We start from the raw sequence: 13,141 nt of genomic DNA, 5'->3' as shown, positions 1-13,141 counted from the left end.
CAGGTCCTGCTAGAATCGCCCCAGAGTCTCCACTGTAAGCACACAGTGTTATCACAGCCGCCACACAGCAATATCACAAACACACCGAGCATCACTATCATTGACTCTCTCCTCTGGCTGGAAGCCACACGTTAATGGCTTTGATGTTTTAGCCTTTGTTTGGTATAAATAGCAGTGGCGCTGCTCTCCACTCTCTGCAGCAGTCTCCACAGAAATACTACTGGGGCCGAGTAGCAGCTGAGACTCAGCCGGCACCATTTATTGCAATTTCCTGCTGTTTCACGGACTCCCATTGAACGGATCACAGCTGGGTCATTGGACGAAGGCTTTAATCTATTCAGACAGGGCATCTGTACCATACACCGTGTGTCATCATTAACAAACTGCAGAACGCAAGCTGCACAATGTTAACACTGTAATGGGCTGCATGTCTGTGTCATCATCCTGTTAGATTTGTGTGTGTGTGTGTGTGTGTGTGTGTGTGTGTGTGTGTGTGTGTTCCTTTTAAGAAACCATTGTGCCAAATCCATGATTTGCCTCAATTCACATCAAAACTCAAATCGGCTAAATAAGTGCTGTTCAGAATCAAAATCATTCTTTGCTGAGCTGGTGATGTAATTGTCTGAACTGCATAAGGATGGGAATTGGGTGAAAGCGCACTCTTATAAAAATAAAAGAAGAAGAAAAGGTTGAGAGAGGAGTAGTATGCACCAATCGGCCACAGTTTAACAATATTTGCGTCTATAGCTGGATATTTGATGTGGATAATCAAAATTAAGGCTGTTCAATTCGTGAAGATTTTTAAAGCTTTCATCATCAATTATTTCTTTGCAACCATCTTAGATATCTTTAGAGACCTTGACGATCACTTTGTTGTGACATAATTTGTTGTGTCTGTTTTCTGGCTGGATCTCATTCCAGAGTGTGATTACTGGCCACATTTCATCCATCTACGGCCTCCATTCATTGTAACAAGTCCTGCTGCAATTAGAAGCACGTGATTGTTGGAGCTGACCATCCAAAATTATGCATAACTGTTACAAAATCATGTCAGCTGTGGTTATGGACAATTTTAAACATTGTCCATTTGGCCTGTTTAAAGGTTCTGGCTATTAACTGTTATTAATGTCCCACAAGCTCACTTGCCCTGCTCAGTTTTGTTAGCAAAGAATAAACGCAAAACCAAAATATTACATATAAAACAAAATCACATGATCCGCAGATTTTTTTTTATGTTTTATGCAATTTCATTTCATATGTACTACCAATGATCAATGAACCAATAATAGGTCATCTTCATTACTTCTCCTTCATTTATTATTATTAAATAGTTAAATAGTTAATAGCAATTATCAACAGCTAAAATGTCATGATTGACAGCTCTGCATATATTCCCCAAAGGTAAACAGTGCTGTCACATGTATCAAGTGATGCTACTCGTGTATAGCTACCTAATGCCTTGCTATATTTTGAGACTGAGGATGCAAAATGACCAAAAGCTATTGTGCTTCCACGCAAACATGCATGCAATATGAGTGCCGTAAATCTGGTAATTAAATCAATTAGTCGCAAAGGCCAAAGGCAAACAGCCGAGCGAAAGAAAATGACACTTATGAGCCATGACATCAATGGCCCCAGAGAACTACGAGCCCAAAATTCTCCCAACATTCACATTCTGCTGTTAAAACCTGCCTCCCAACCTGCCTCCATTATTTTGTTACGATACAGGGCACACAGAATTTGGCCCAAAGTGAACCCATTTCCAGGCCATGTCCAGGTTCAAGCTCTGGATGTGATGGTAAAACCAACAGGTATGGAGCTGCAGTCATTCTAAATGAACATGCTAGCGTCAAGCTAGCAAAACAGACTGCTTAGCCCCGTTCATTCTGCCAATGTCAACAAAAAAAAGAGAAAAAGAAAGAGACTGCACTGCTTTTGGCAAGCAACCGTGGTATAAGCTTCACGCCATGTGGTCTTTTGACTCTCCGCGTTGTGTCCCGTCCAAGACTACGTTTTCATCCATTTGAGAATATGCTGAGCGTGACACGTAGCACATTGAGCTAGGGCTAACATTACCACGTTTGTTCACTTAGCACGGAGGACAGCCAAGACGTGCACGATCTCTGTACGAACAAAGCCTTACCGGAGAAATAATTATGCTCTAGAAGGATCTGGCCTTTTCAATTAAGGGGTTAACCATGAGCTCTACGCTGCAGCGCTGAATAAAGGGAGCTTAATTACAGAATGAAAATTGCCGCGTACTTTTTCCTGCTGAGGTACCTGGTAGAGGGGTTTAGCACATGCCCATGGTCTTCCAGGGCAGAGGAATTGTACGTCACGTTCAGTTCAAAAATGCAATTATATCAGCTTGGCTGAGGGTGGAGCGTATAGCTCTTCACATTGTGATCAAATCAAAAAATTAGGTTTCAGGTTCTATAAATAGTGCCAGAGTGAGAGCCTGGCAGTGAAATCACTTTATTGGGCTGCTGAATATTTAAAGAACACTCATAATGAAAAGAAAAGAAATGACATATATTCACACAGGAATTTATTAAAATTCATAAAAAGCATGAGAGCTGGAACTCAGCCGCTGGGACAGAGGTGGCCTAGCGGGTAAGGAGGCGGCCCCGTAATCAGAAGGTTGCCGTTTCGAATCCCAAGCCGCCAAGGTGCCACTGAGGTGCCACTGAAAAGTACCGTCCCCACACACTGCTCCCCGGGCGCCTGCCATGGCTGCCCACTGCTCACCAAGGGTGATGGTTAAAAGCAGAGGACACGTTTCGTTGTGTGCTGTGCTGTTTCACAATGATAATAAATTCACTTTCACTTCACTTTAATATACCCTGCTTGTCTCACATGTAAATCAAATTAATTTATTGTACTTGTGGTGTAATGCCTACAGAAAGACAGAGCCAATGTAAATCAGCACAAAGTATCCATGTCAACTTAAACGTAATCTAATGCTTGCAATTTCCTTGAAAACCTTGTTAATTTTTTCACATCGCAATAATCTGACAACAGCAGACACTAACAATGCTACCAACCAGCTACCAACCCAAAATGCATTCATGTAAATAAATGTATTTGTATCTGTATATAATGTATCCGTATTTGCTTTGATTTTCAATAATAGCCAGGGTAAAACTGGAATAATGGAAGGATGTTGGGATCAGCATATATGATTCATTTATGTAACGAATCAGAATAAATAAATTACGGTATACGTAAAGTGAGGCTTCCAGATAAACCACAGAATCCAGATTAATTATCGTCCATATGTTAATGTTGACGTCACTACTGCAAAGTGATTGTGAGAGACCACAATCCTCTCCTTCCTGATAAGAGCCTTTTGGGATGATTATGAAAGTGATTTATCAGCAGAGTACAGCACACGATGCACACAGCAAAAAGTTTCCTCTGCATTTAACCCATCATTTAACCTTAGAGAGCAGTGGGCAGCCATGACAGCCAAATGATGTCCACCACCATAATTAAAACCCTAGAATCTAACACAATCACATGATCTGGTGTCAATTAACACAAAGACTGCACTTGAGCACGAGGTAAAAACACTAACGTCACGTTAAAAGTGCTGTCAATCAAACACAATTTACAAATCTTTACATGGTTTTTACATTGTTAACTATAGGGAAATCTGAGTGGAAGGATTCAAAACAGAGTCTCAGCACTGGCATGACCTACATTTGTGGCAGGGATGCTAAACTGCTGCTTCAATTTCATAGCAGGAGCTTAAATGAAAGGCCTAACTCAGGAGGTTTGATCTTTGCTCAGGATTGACCCCGGAGAACCAAAATGTGAGCACCATGCGGCTGCGGTGGTGACAATGAAAAGACAGAGAGGAGGACTGTCTCCAGGGTGACCCGTGAAAAAACCGAACATCACAACAGCGGTCCAGTGTGGAAGAGATGCCAGGAGACAAGGCCAACGTGACAGAGTCCACTCAGAGCGGCGAGGCTGCAGACATGGCCTGGTACCCCTGACATTTTATCACGTTTCACCGCGGCGGTCCACGGCATGCGCCGGCTATTTTAATCACAGAACAAACACGTTGCGAGCAATGCAGCGGCCGCGCCGAGATTCTCCTGCCTCTCTGCGCTCACACTGCCCTGAATTCGAGGCCTGTGAACATAAATACAGGTGTAATAATTAATAAAAAACAAAACAACAAAAATTCGAATGATCCGTCACTGCAGCACATTATTTACCCTCAACTGATTCATTTCTTAAACATAATCAATCATATCATAATGACGTTGTTTGGTGATTTTCTGGCGGTGGCATAAAAATTCCAGTTGCTGCCTGATCTGAGTACAGCGCCGCTTTGGGTGGGAATAACTCTCATCTCACTCGCGTGTTTGAAAACGTAACGTGAAGTAACGTAGAAAAATTGATGGGATGCATTGTGATATTGAATCAAATTGAATCGCTGACATGATAATCGCAATTGAATCGAATCATGAATCACAATCACCTGATCTGGTGTCTATTAACACAAAGAGTGCACTTGAGCACGAGGTGAAAACACTAACACTACATTAAAAGTTCTGTCAATCAAACACAATTTACAAATATGCATAGAATCTTGACATGGTTTTTACATTGTTAACTCTAGGGTGGAGTGGAAGGATTCAAAACTTCCATCAATGAACCTTTTTGACATGATGTGACGAGATGTAAATGCTGGTCATGTTACGAGAACTATAATGAAATATGTCATCGAATATTTTTGATGAATAAAAACGAGACTAAATGTCTCTTAATTTTTGTTGCTGAAAATGAGACATTAATTCCTCTCGTTTAATCGTGTTATTATATTTCTGTGTCTGTATCTTTTATCCGGTTGCACAGATGACGTCACTTCCGCAACACGCAATGACAGCAACATTAATTATATTTCTAGATACTTCTGATGGTCGAGTAGATGGCGGGGATGGCGGGGAATAATATAATAACAAGAAAATGGGTTTTGAAATGGGTTTTATTTAAAGATCTTGTTTTTGTCTGTTCTACTAGGTACTTGAACTATATTGACTTGGTTAAATAGAATTGCATTACTTAAAAGAGAGACTAAAATACAATTTTGAGTAAAATTAGACTAAAATGTCATCAGCTCTTGTTGACTAAAACTAGTCTAAAATATTCAGATTAATTCTGACTAAAATAAGTTCATTTAGACTAAAATAATTCTGGAAGACTAATGAAGACTAAAATGACAGCTGGACGCAAAGACTAGACTAAAACTAAAATTAATACAAATTAATACAACAAAAACAACTATAGTTCAAACCCCACTTACTGCCATTGTGTTCCTGACACATAAGTGTCTCCAGGGGGACTGTCCCTGTTACTACTGATTGTAAGTCACTCTGGATAAGGGCGTCTGATAAATGCCCTAAATGTAAATGTTGATGTGATTCAGCAGGGTCAAATAATTGACCTGCACCAAGCAGGAGGTCACTGAAGGCCTCAAATTTGGTTTAGAAGGGTAGTGGATTTTTATCATCTCAGTAGAATAAATGTGGTTAGAACGATAAGGCTGTAAGAAAGCCACTTGTAAGTGAGGCTTCAATTTTCTAAAAAGCACAAATGCTGGACTCAGGATCGATGGGTGAAGGTCATGTGGTCTGATGAGTCCAGGCTGACCCTTTTCCAGAGTGATGGGAGCCCATCATGCATATTCCATACTGTACGAGCCTGTGGAGGCAGTGTTATTATCTGGGGCTGCTTTGGTTGGTCACGTCTGGGTTCTTTTTTGTTCCATGGGAGCCGAGGTGACGTTTCAAGACAACAATGCCAGGATTCATCCGGCTCTTGTAAAAGAATGACACGTCATATTGGCCCACCACCAAGTCCTAAGGTAGGGAGGTAGTAGCCTAGTGGGTAACACACTCGTCTATGAACCAGAAGACCCAGGTTCAAACCCCACTTTCTACCAATGTGTCCCTGAGCAACCCTGAACGTGTCCAGGGGGGGACTGTCCCTGAAACTACTGGTTGTAAGTCGCTCTGATAAATGCATTAAATGTAATGTCCTGATGTTAAACCCAATGAGAATCTTGGGTTCCGCCCACCCATCTTCAACACAAAACCTCATTAATTAATTAACGCTATTTTCCTACGAAGCGTAAGCTTATTAAAACAGCGGGGTCGCTGTAATGAAATGTCTCACCAGAGGCCGCCAGAGTAACCAGCACCCTCGGGTACCCCGCACATCCGTGGGGTTTAAAAACTTCGCCCGGTCAAGGCCTCGCCGGGAAACCGCGCGCACGCGCACGCGGGCGCGCGCCTCGTTAAAATAAATCTCCGCGCCCGCGCAGCGCGTGACCTTTGCTTACCAGACGTAAATAATAGTAATAATAATTTAGAAAAAAACACACACACACAGCATGAAAAAAGGCCGGCTGTGCGCGTCGCAGCGGGAGCGCGGCGTGGGGAAACTACACAGCCATTTTCCCCCCGCTAATCTCGTCCGCGGCGAACTTGATAACTTGACGTCCGCCGCTCGGAACTGCAGACGAAGGCGTCGACGCGACGCGACGCGCAGCGCGGATCCGACTCGGGCATATTAATAATAATCATAATAATCATAATAATAATAATAGCGACGGTGACAGTAGTGAGAATAATAAAGGGAGAGGTGGCAGGAGGATGCGGAGGTGAGACCGGTCTTCAACACCAAGGACAGCGGTCGTCTCCCGAACGACATGTTTGTTTATGTCCCTCGCCGTCTTGGGAGGAAGAACCGACGGCGTTTACAAGATATATATATATATATATCTGAAAATATGACTAATGATAAATAATAATAACCACCAGCACCTACCTGCGCCCTCGGATCACGTCCTCACATGTCCCGTTGGCTAGACCTCCCGGGCCGCGGCGGTTTTTGGTGGTGGTGATGATGATGATGGTGGTGGTGGTGGGCACCGTTACGTGGTCGCCAGCGCCATGTTATCGGTCTCCAGTCGGCTTTATTATTTTTTTTAATACAATCCCGGTATCGACGAGAAGACAGCGCGCTACATCCGGGCTCGTGGCGGAGCGCGGCTCCACGGGAAAAAAAAACCCACGGGAGACACCTGAGCCGGGCGCGCGCCGCGTGGAGAGGGGCGCGCGGTGACGCGGTGACGCGCACCGGGAAATAAAGAAAGAAATAAACCAACACGCCAACACCGCGAATAAAACAGAGCGCAGAGTTATTCCACCGGAATTGCGGGAATAGTAGAACTCTCAAATTAAACGACGTGTCGGCTTCTTTAGAGAACCTGAAAAATTCTGCCTTTTGAACGTCTGTAATAAACGTTAATAATAAAACGAACCTCAACTGTGAACGTTTATACGCCGCACTACACACTGCAATGCTCGCCATGCGACGTGGGTGCTAGTAGCCGAGTGGGTAACACACTCGCCTAATGAACCACAAGACCCAGGTTCAAACCCCGCTTACTACAGTCGTGTCCCTGAGCAAGACACTTAACCCTGAGTGTCTCCAGGGGGGACTGTCCCTGTAACTACTGATGATAAGGGCGTCTGATAAATGCCGTAAAACGTAAATGTGGGTCTGTTTACAGACAATAACAAGACGTGGTAATTCGTGCATTTTAGGCATTTATTGCCAGATAGACCGATATGAGATCAAGTTCGACATCAGCTCAGTACATGTAGGCCTTTTAAGGTTTTGGGGGTCAGCAGGGGGAAGGGGTCACGACACCACGAGCCGGAGAAGGAGGCAGCGTGACAGAATGAGGTCCAAGCCCCGCAGGCCGTGAAGGCGAGTGGACGAGCTTGGTCACGTGGTCCGGGGAGGGGAGGGTGGGGTTGAAGGCTGGCTGCTGCCACCTCGTGGCGGGAATCCTTGATGTGCCACTTTCGCCCCCCAAGTCGCACTGTTCCACAAAATAGTTCGACGAATGCAGCGTGAGGTAGAATCGGGAAATAAATGTTTAGTTGACTAGTGCGGACATCCATCCAATCACTGGTAAAGGGAACTAATCCTGAATCAGAAATGTAAAAAGCCACAAGAGGATGTTCATAAATGTGATTTAAAACGATTATATACACACACACACACACACACACACATATATATATACATATGTGTGTGTGTGTGTGTGTATATATATATATATATATATAAAGCATTATGTGTAAGCATTATACATATGTGTGTGTGTGTGCGTGTGTGTGTGTGTGTGTGTATATATATATATATATATATATATATATTGCTTACACATAATGCTTTAGATAGCAGCCCATGGTGATATTGTGAGGATCCTGGTGAATAGGACGCAGCTTTGATTTTCATTACGATTGTTGCCACGATTGGTCATCGCATCGATGAAGGGAAGCAGACTGGGGAGCTTGTGCGACATAACTGCTTGTTGTGCTTGTAAATAAACAGCTTTTGTACCCAGCCACTGCAAAAGTTGTCCTGCAAACTTTGAGGATTAATTTAATTTAAAATTCATACAGTGTGTGAATATGTAAGGGGTCATCCAGTCATCCAGTCTCATGCTGCCAAGTCATATGGCTCTGTTTTGCTCAAGTCCGGGTCTTCAGTCGATCACAGTATTGCATCATCTAGAGTGTTTTACTGCAATAGCAGACTTTATTTCATATGTTGATAATCAAGATTAAATCGAGATTTATCTTCGGTCCCACATCTCATCCACCTGTTCCTAAGCAATGGGCAGTGGGCAGCAATGTGGAATCTGCCACAGGGTATGCCCCTATTCTACTTCTTTTTTTTTTTTTAAATTGACAGCCACTGAATTTGCAACTTGTCCCACTTAAAAAGATGAGAAAGGTCTATAATTGTCATCACAGAATGAGATAGAATGAAAAAAATCCAGGACATCACATTGTATGATTTTAAAAGAATTTATTTGTATAATGGTGCAGAAAATAAGTATTTGGTCAATAGCAAAAGTTACCCTCAATACTTTGTAATGTAACCATAGTTTGGCTGGCAATGACAGAGGTCAAACGTTTCCTGTAGGTCTTCACCAGGTTTACAGTGACTGTAGCTAATATTTTGGCCCATTCTTCCATGCAGATCTTCTCAAGAGCTTGAGACTGGCTAGGCCACTTCAGATCCTTGTAATGCCTTTTATGTAGCCACTCCTTTTTTGCCCAGGCAGAGATTTTGGGGTCATTGTCATGCTGGAAGATCCAGCCATGTTTTATTTTCAATACTCTCACTGATGGAAGCCCCATTCATCCTTTCCTTAATACATATTTCCTTAATAATGTTTCCACCCCATGCTTCATAGTGGGTATGGTGTTCTTGGGATGCAACTCAGCATCGTTCCCCCTCCAAAAACAAGTTCTATTTTGGTCTCCCCTGACCACATGACATTCACTCAGTCCTCCTCTGGATCATCCAGATGGTCTGTGGCAAACTTTAGACCGGCCTGGACATGTGCTGTTTTAAGCAGGGGGACCTTTCGAGCAATGCAGGACAGAGTGTGTGTTACTAATAGTAACCTTTGTAAAGGCTGTGGTCTCAGCTTTCTTCAGGTCATTGATCAGATCCACTCATGTAGTTCTGGGCTGTTTCTCACCATTCTCAAGATCATTTGTACCCCACAAGGTGAGATCCTGGAGCCCCGACCATGACACAAGGTGAGATCCTGCAGCCCCTACCATGACACAGCTTTGCTCTTCTGTAAGGCCAGTTACTTACATTTACATTTACGGCATTTATCAGACGGAGAGGAAACAACATTGAACCCTTCTGTCCATCCCGATATCTTGGATACACTCAAAAAATGTGAATTGTGAGTCCTGCTATATCTATGGCATGCAGACACTGCCAAGCAGGTCCAGGTCAAAGCAGGTTGTAAGGGCAGAAATCATGGCTGCCATGCCATGCTGTAGGCAAAACTGAAATATTGAAGAATTATTAAGCCGGAACCTCAGTGCAAAACAGTGACAGTTTCAGTGCTAAATGCATATTACTCACAAACACGGCGACCACATAGACAATACAGCATGGGTAAAGACCATAACAAAGACCATAAACAGTGGGGGGAATAATTATTTGATCCCCTGCTGATTTTGTAAAATAAATGACCAGTCTCTAAATTCAGTGGTAGGTTTATTTGAATGGTGAGGCATTTAGCAGACAACCTTATCGAGAGCGACTTACAATGTGCTTCCATCGATTAAGTGATCAATTCTGGTTCACTAGGACCCCCAACTATGAATACAATGTTTTTTACATTTACAGCATTTATCAGACGCCCTTATCCAGAGCGACTTACAATCAGCTCATTTGCGGTCAAGTGAACTCTGCAGGCCACTGCTGCCCCGCTGCTCTCTTCCTGTGGCGAGCCTTTGTGAACTCCCTGAACCACGAGGTCCAGGGAGTCACACGTCAGCCACAGTGAGGACGGGGGCTTTCACCTAAAACGCACAGTTAGCAAAGCGTTGTGCCGAGGAGTGAACAATGATCCGCGTTTCTGCTGCGGGATGGTTACTGCTGTTTTTACTGAACCAACAGGCCTTCTTCAAATACTGGGAGGAGCAACATATCATGTCACATTAAGCCCCAAGTTGAATACATACCAGTGGAGCAAGCTGAATTGAATATGATATATAAATGTAAATAAGTCTATGGCATAAATTATATAACATTATATAATGTATATAACATAACAATAGCTTTTGTTATACTGTAAATGGAAAACCTACATACATACATACACACAGCCCTTTATCAAAACTTACAGTAAGACTATATTATGCACAATGTGAGAGGTTCCTTTAATTTAGCCAAACAAGCAAAGGAACAAAAAAGGAACAAATGATGGGAAACATGTGAACAGGAGTGTGGTAAAAAGTTGACATGAAATGGGGAAGTGAATATCGAGAAAACCAGATTTATTTTAGTTTATTAGATGATTCTAGTTTTCTAGAATGTCTGGGAGAAAGAGTGCTCTATTCATTTTGCTCTGTTTGTTTCTAGGTTGTTACCATGGATACTCGGATACTCGAGCATCATGGCCAGGACTGAGAGACTCAGGAGGACTTTCTATCCTCAGGAATGCTGAACCAGGACATGCCACCACACTTCACACCTCACCCCTCACACCCCGACCATCCGAATATTCACTATTTCAGTTCATTATGCTGTAATCTGCTGCACAATCAATGCACAATGCACTTTAACTCACTATTGTACTTTATCTGATTTTGCCCAACCTAACATCCTGATTCATACTGTGACAGTGCAGTATCCATAGCCACTGGCCAGTATTATGTTCTCCTTGAACATGAATGTTCATGTTCTTCAAACTACCATTGTCGGTCAACTGTAAAGAGCTGGTGGTAGACTTCCGCAGGCACAAACATCCTCCACTGCAACCACTGGACATCCAGGGTATGGCCATTGAGGCAGTGGAGAGCTACAAGTACCTTGGTGTTCACCTGAACAATAAACTGGACTGGACTCATAACACTAATGCACTTTATAAAAAAGGGCAGAGCAGGCTGTACCTGCTGCGGAGGCTCCGGTCTTTTGGAGTACAGGTGCCACTCCTAAAGACTTTTTATGACTCTGTAGTGGCATCAGCCATCTTTCACGGTGTGGTCTGCTGGGGTAGCAGCATCTCCGCTGGGGACAGGAAGAGGCTGAACAGGCTGATCCGGTGGGCCAGCTCTGTTCTAGGATGCCCTCTGGACCCAGTGGAGGTGGTGAGTGACAGGAGAATGGTGGCTAAGCTGTCATCCCTGTTGGACAACATCTCCCACCCCATGCAAGAAACTCTGACAGCACTGAGCAGCTCCTTCAGTGGCAGGCTACTGCACCCAAGATGTGGGAAGGAGAGGTTCAGAAGGTTCAGAAGATTTAATTGCATCTCTTTAGAATTATAAACTAAATTAAAACTTGAATTTCACAAATTGAACTTTCATGGAAACATGTTACTTTATACAAAGTTTTCACATTTGAAATTATGTATTTGAGGCATATTTTGCAAAAGTGCTGAGCTTATCACTATTTCCACATTTACAGGCCACATAATGACAGAGTAGATAGAGAACGAATTACTTTTATTGTTGCAGAACAAAAATGTAATCCAGAAATATTTCTTTAGTGCAACATCCATCATAGAAACCAAGCTGACGATCCAGAGAAGCTCATCAAAGACAAAGGTGGAAAAATCCCAGTGAAAAGAATTCACGACCATCAACAGCTAGCTGTGACATCGACTCCTCTGATTGGCTGCCCCCTGCTGGGCCTTGCCTCACTGTGAATCCCACAGTCCCTTGCACCAGTCGGCAGTGTGGTTCCCCTTAGAACGAATGAGTATGCTGAACCGCTAATCTGAGTCAGAGAACGTAGTCCCTGTTTGTCAGTGATTTGCATTTAGTGTGAAGAGCTGCTTTGTGACGCCGTCTGATCTAATTTGGTTTTTAGCACACAGCACATAGCAACAGCTCATCTGTAAATGGCTGCTGGCTGGGACGCCATGCTGTAGCATTTTGAACAGAGGGCTCCACAGAAGACCGGGATGTCGGTGTAATTGCATTAGATGCCCTCAGAGATGCCAGGCCAATTTGTGTTTGCGTGAGCTGTAGGTCTCATGATCACCAAACTCACGAGTGGAGATGCTGCTTGTCTCTGTAACTTGATATGTAACTAGTACCAGTTCTACCAAGACTGCGATACCTTATGATTCCCTAGCTAGCAAACACACACACAATTACTCAGCACACACACAAATGGCTTCAGACCAGGGGAACAAATGCTAAAAGTGGATCCTGATTTCTCGCCAAAAATACACTGGACCTAATTGTGCCTTGGACAATTCAGAACATGCTTACAGTTTATCTCCCACCAACCCCCCCACACACAGTTCTGTTTATCCTGATTCGTTTTGTGCTTGTTTGTCCAGAAACAGACCATCTTTGTGTGACCCTTGACAAAGCAGTGTGTTCCTGAGAATACCAAACTTTCTGGCTGCTATGGCAACCCCCATCTGCTGATGTCTGCAGCAGCTGGTCAGTTTGGGCTCCTGGAGACGAGTGGACCGATGAACAACACAGAGACATTCTAGCCACACCCTGTCAGACATTTATAGGGATTTTTTTTTTAAATGTTGTAAAGTTATTCA

At 43.3% G+C, this 13,141-nt stretch overlaps 1 protein-coding gene across 1 annotated transcript in view; it reads right to left on the bottom strand.

Moving 5' to 3' along the window:
* pak5 (p21 protein (Cdc42/Rac)-activated kinase 5) overlaps positions 1 to 7,386 on the bottom strand; it is a 56,067-nt gene extending 48,681 nt beyond the window's left edge. Inside the window, exon 1 of the mRNA XM_029002367.1 lies at positions 6,844 to 7,386. The gene's annotated coding sequence lies outside the window, so the exon portion shown is untranslated. The remainder of the gene's footprint in view (positions 1 to 6,843) is intronic.
* Positions 7,387 to 13,141: the final 5,755 nt, after the last annotated feature.

The sequence above is a fragment of the Denticeps clupeoides genome, chromosome 14, assembly GCF_900700375.1.
Source record: "Denticeps clupeoides chromosome 14, fDenClu1.1, whole genome shotgun sequence".
Taxonomy (NCBI): Eukaryota; Metazoa; Chordata; class Actinopteri; order Clupeiformes; family Denticipitidae; genus Denticeps; species Denticeps clupeoides.
Note: the sequence above shows the minus strand (reverse complement) of the source record. Positions and strands in the feature narration are given on the sequence as shown.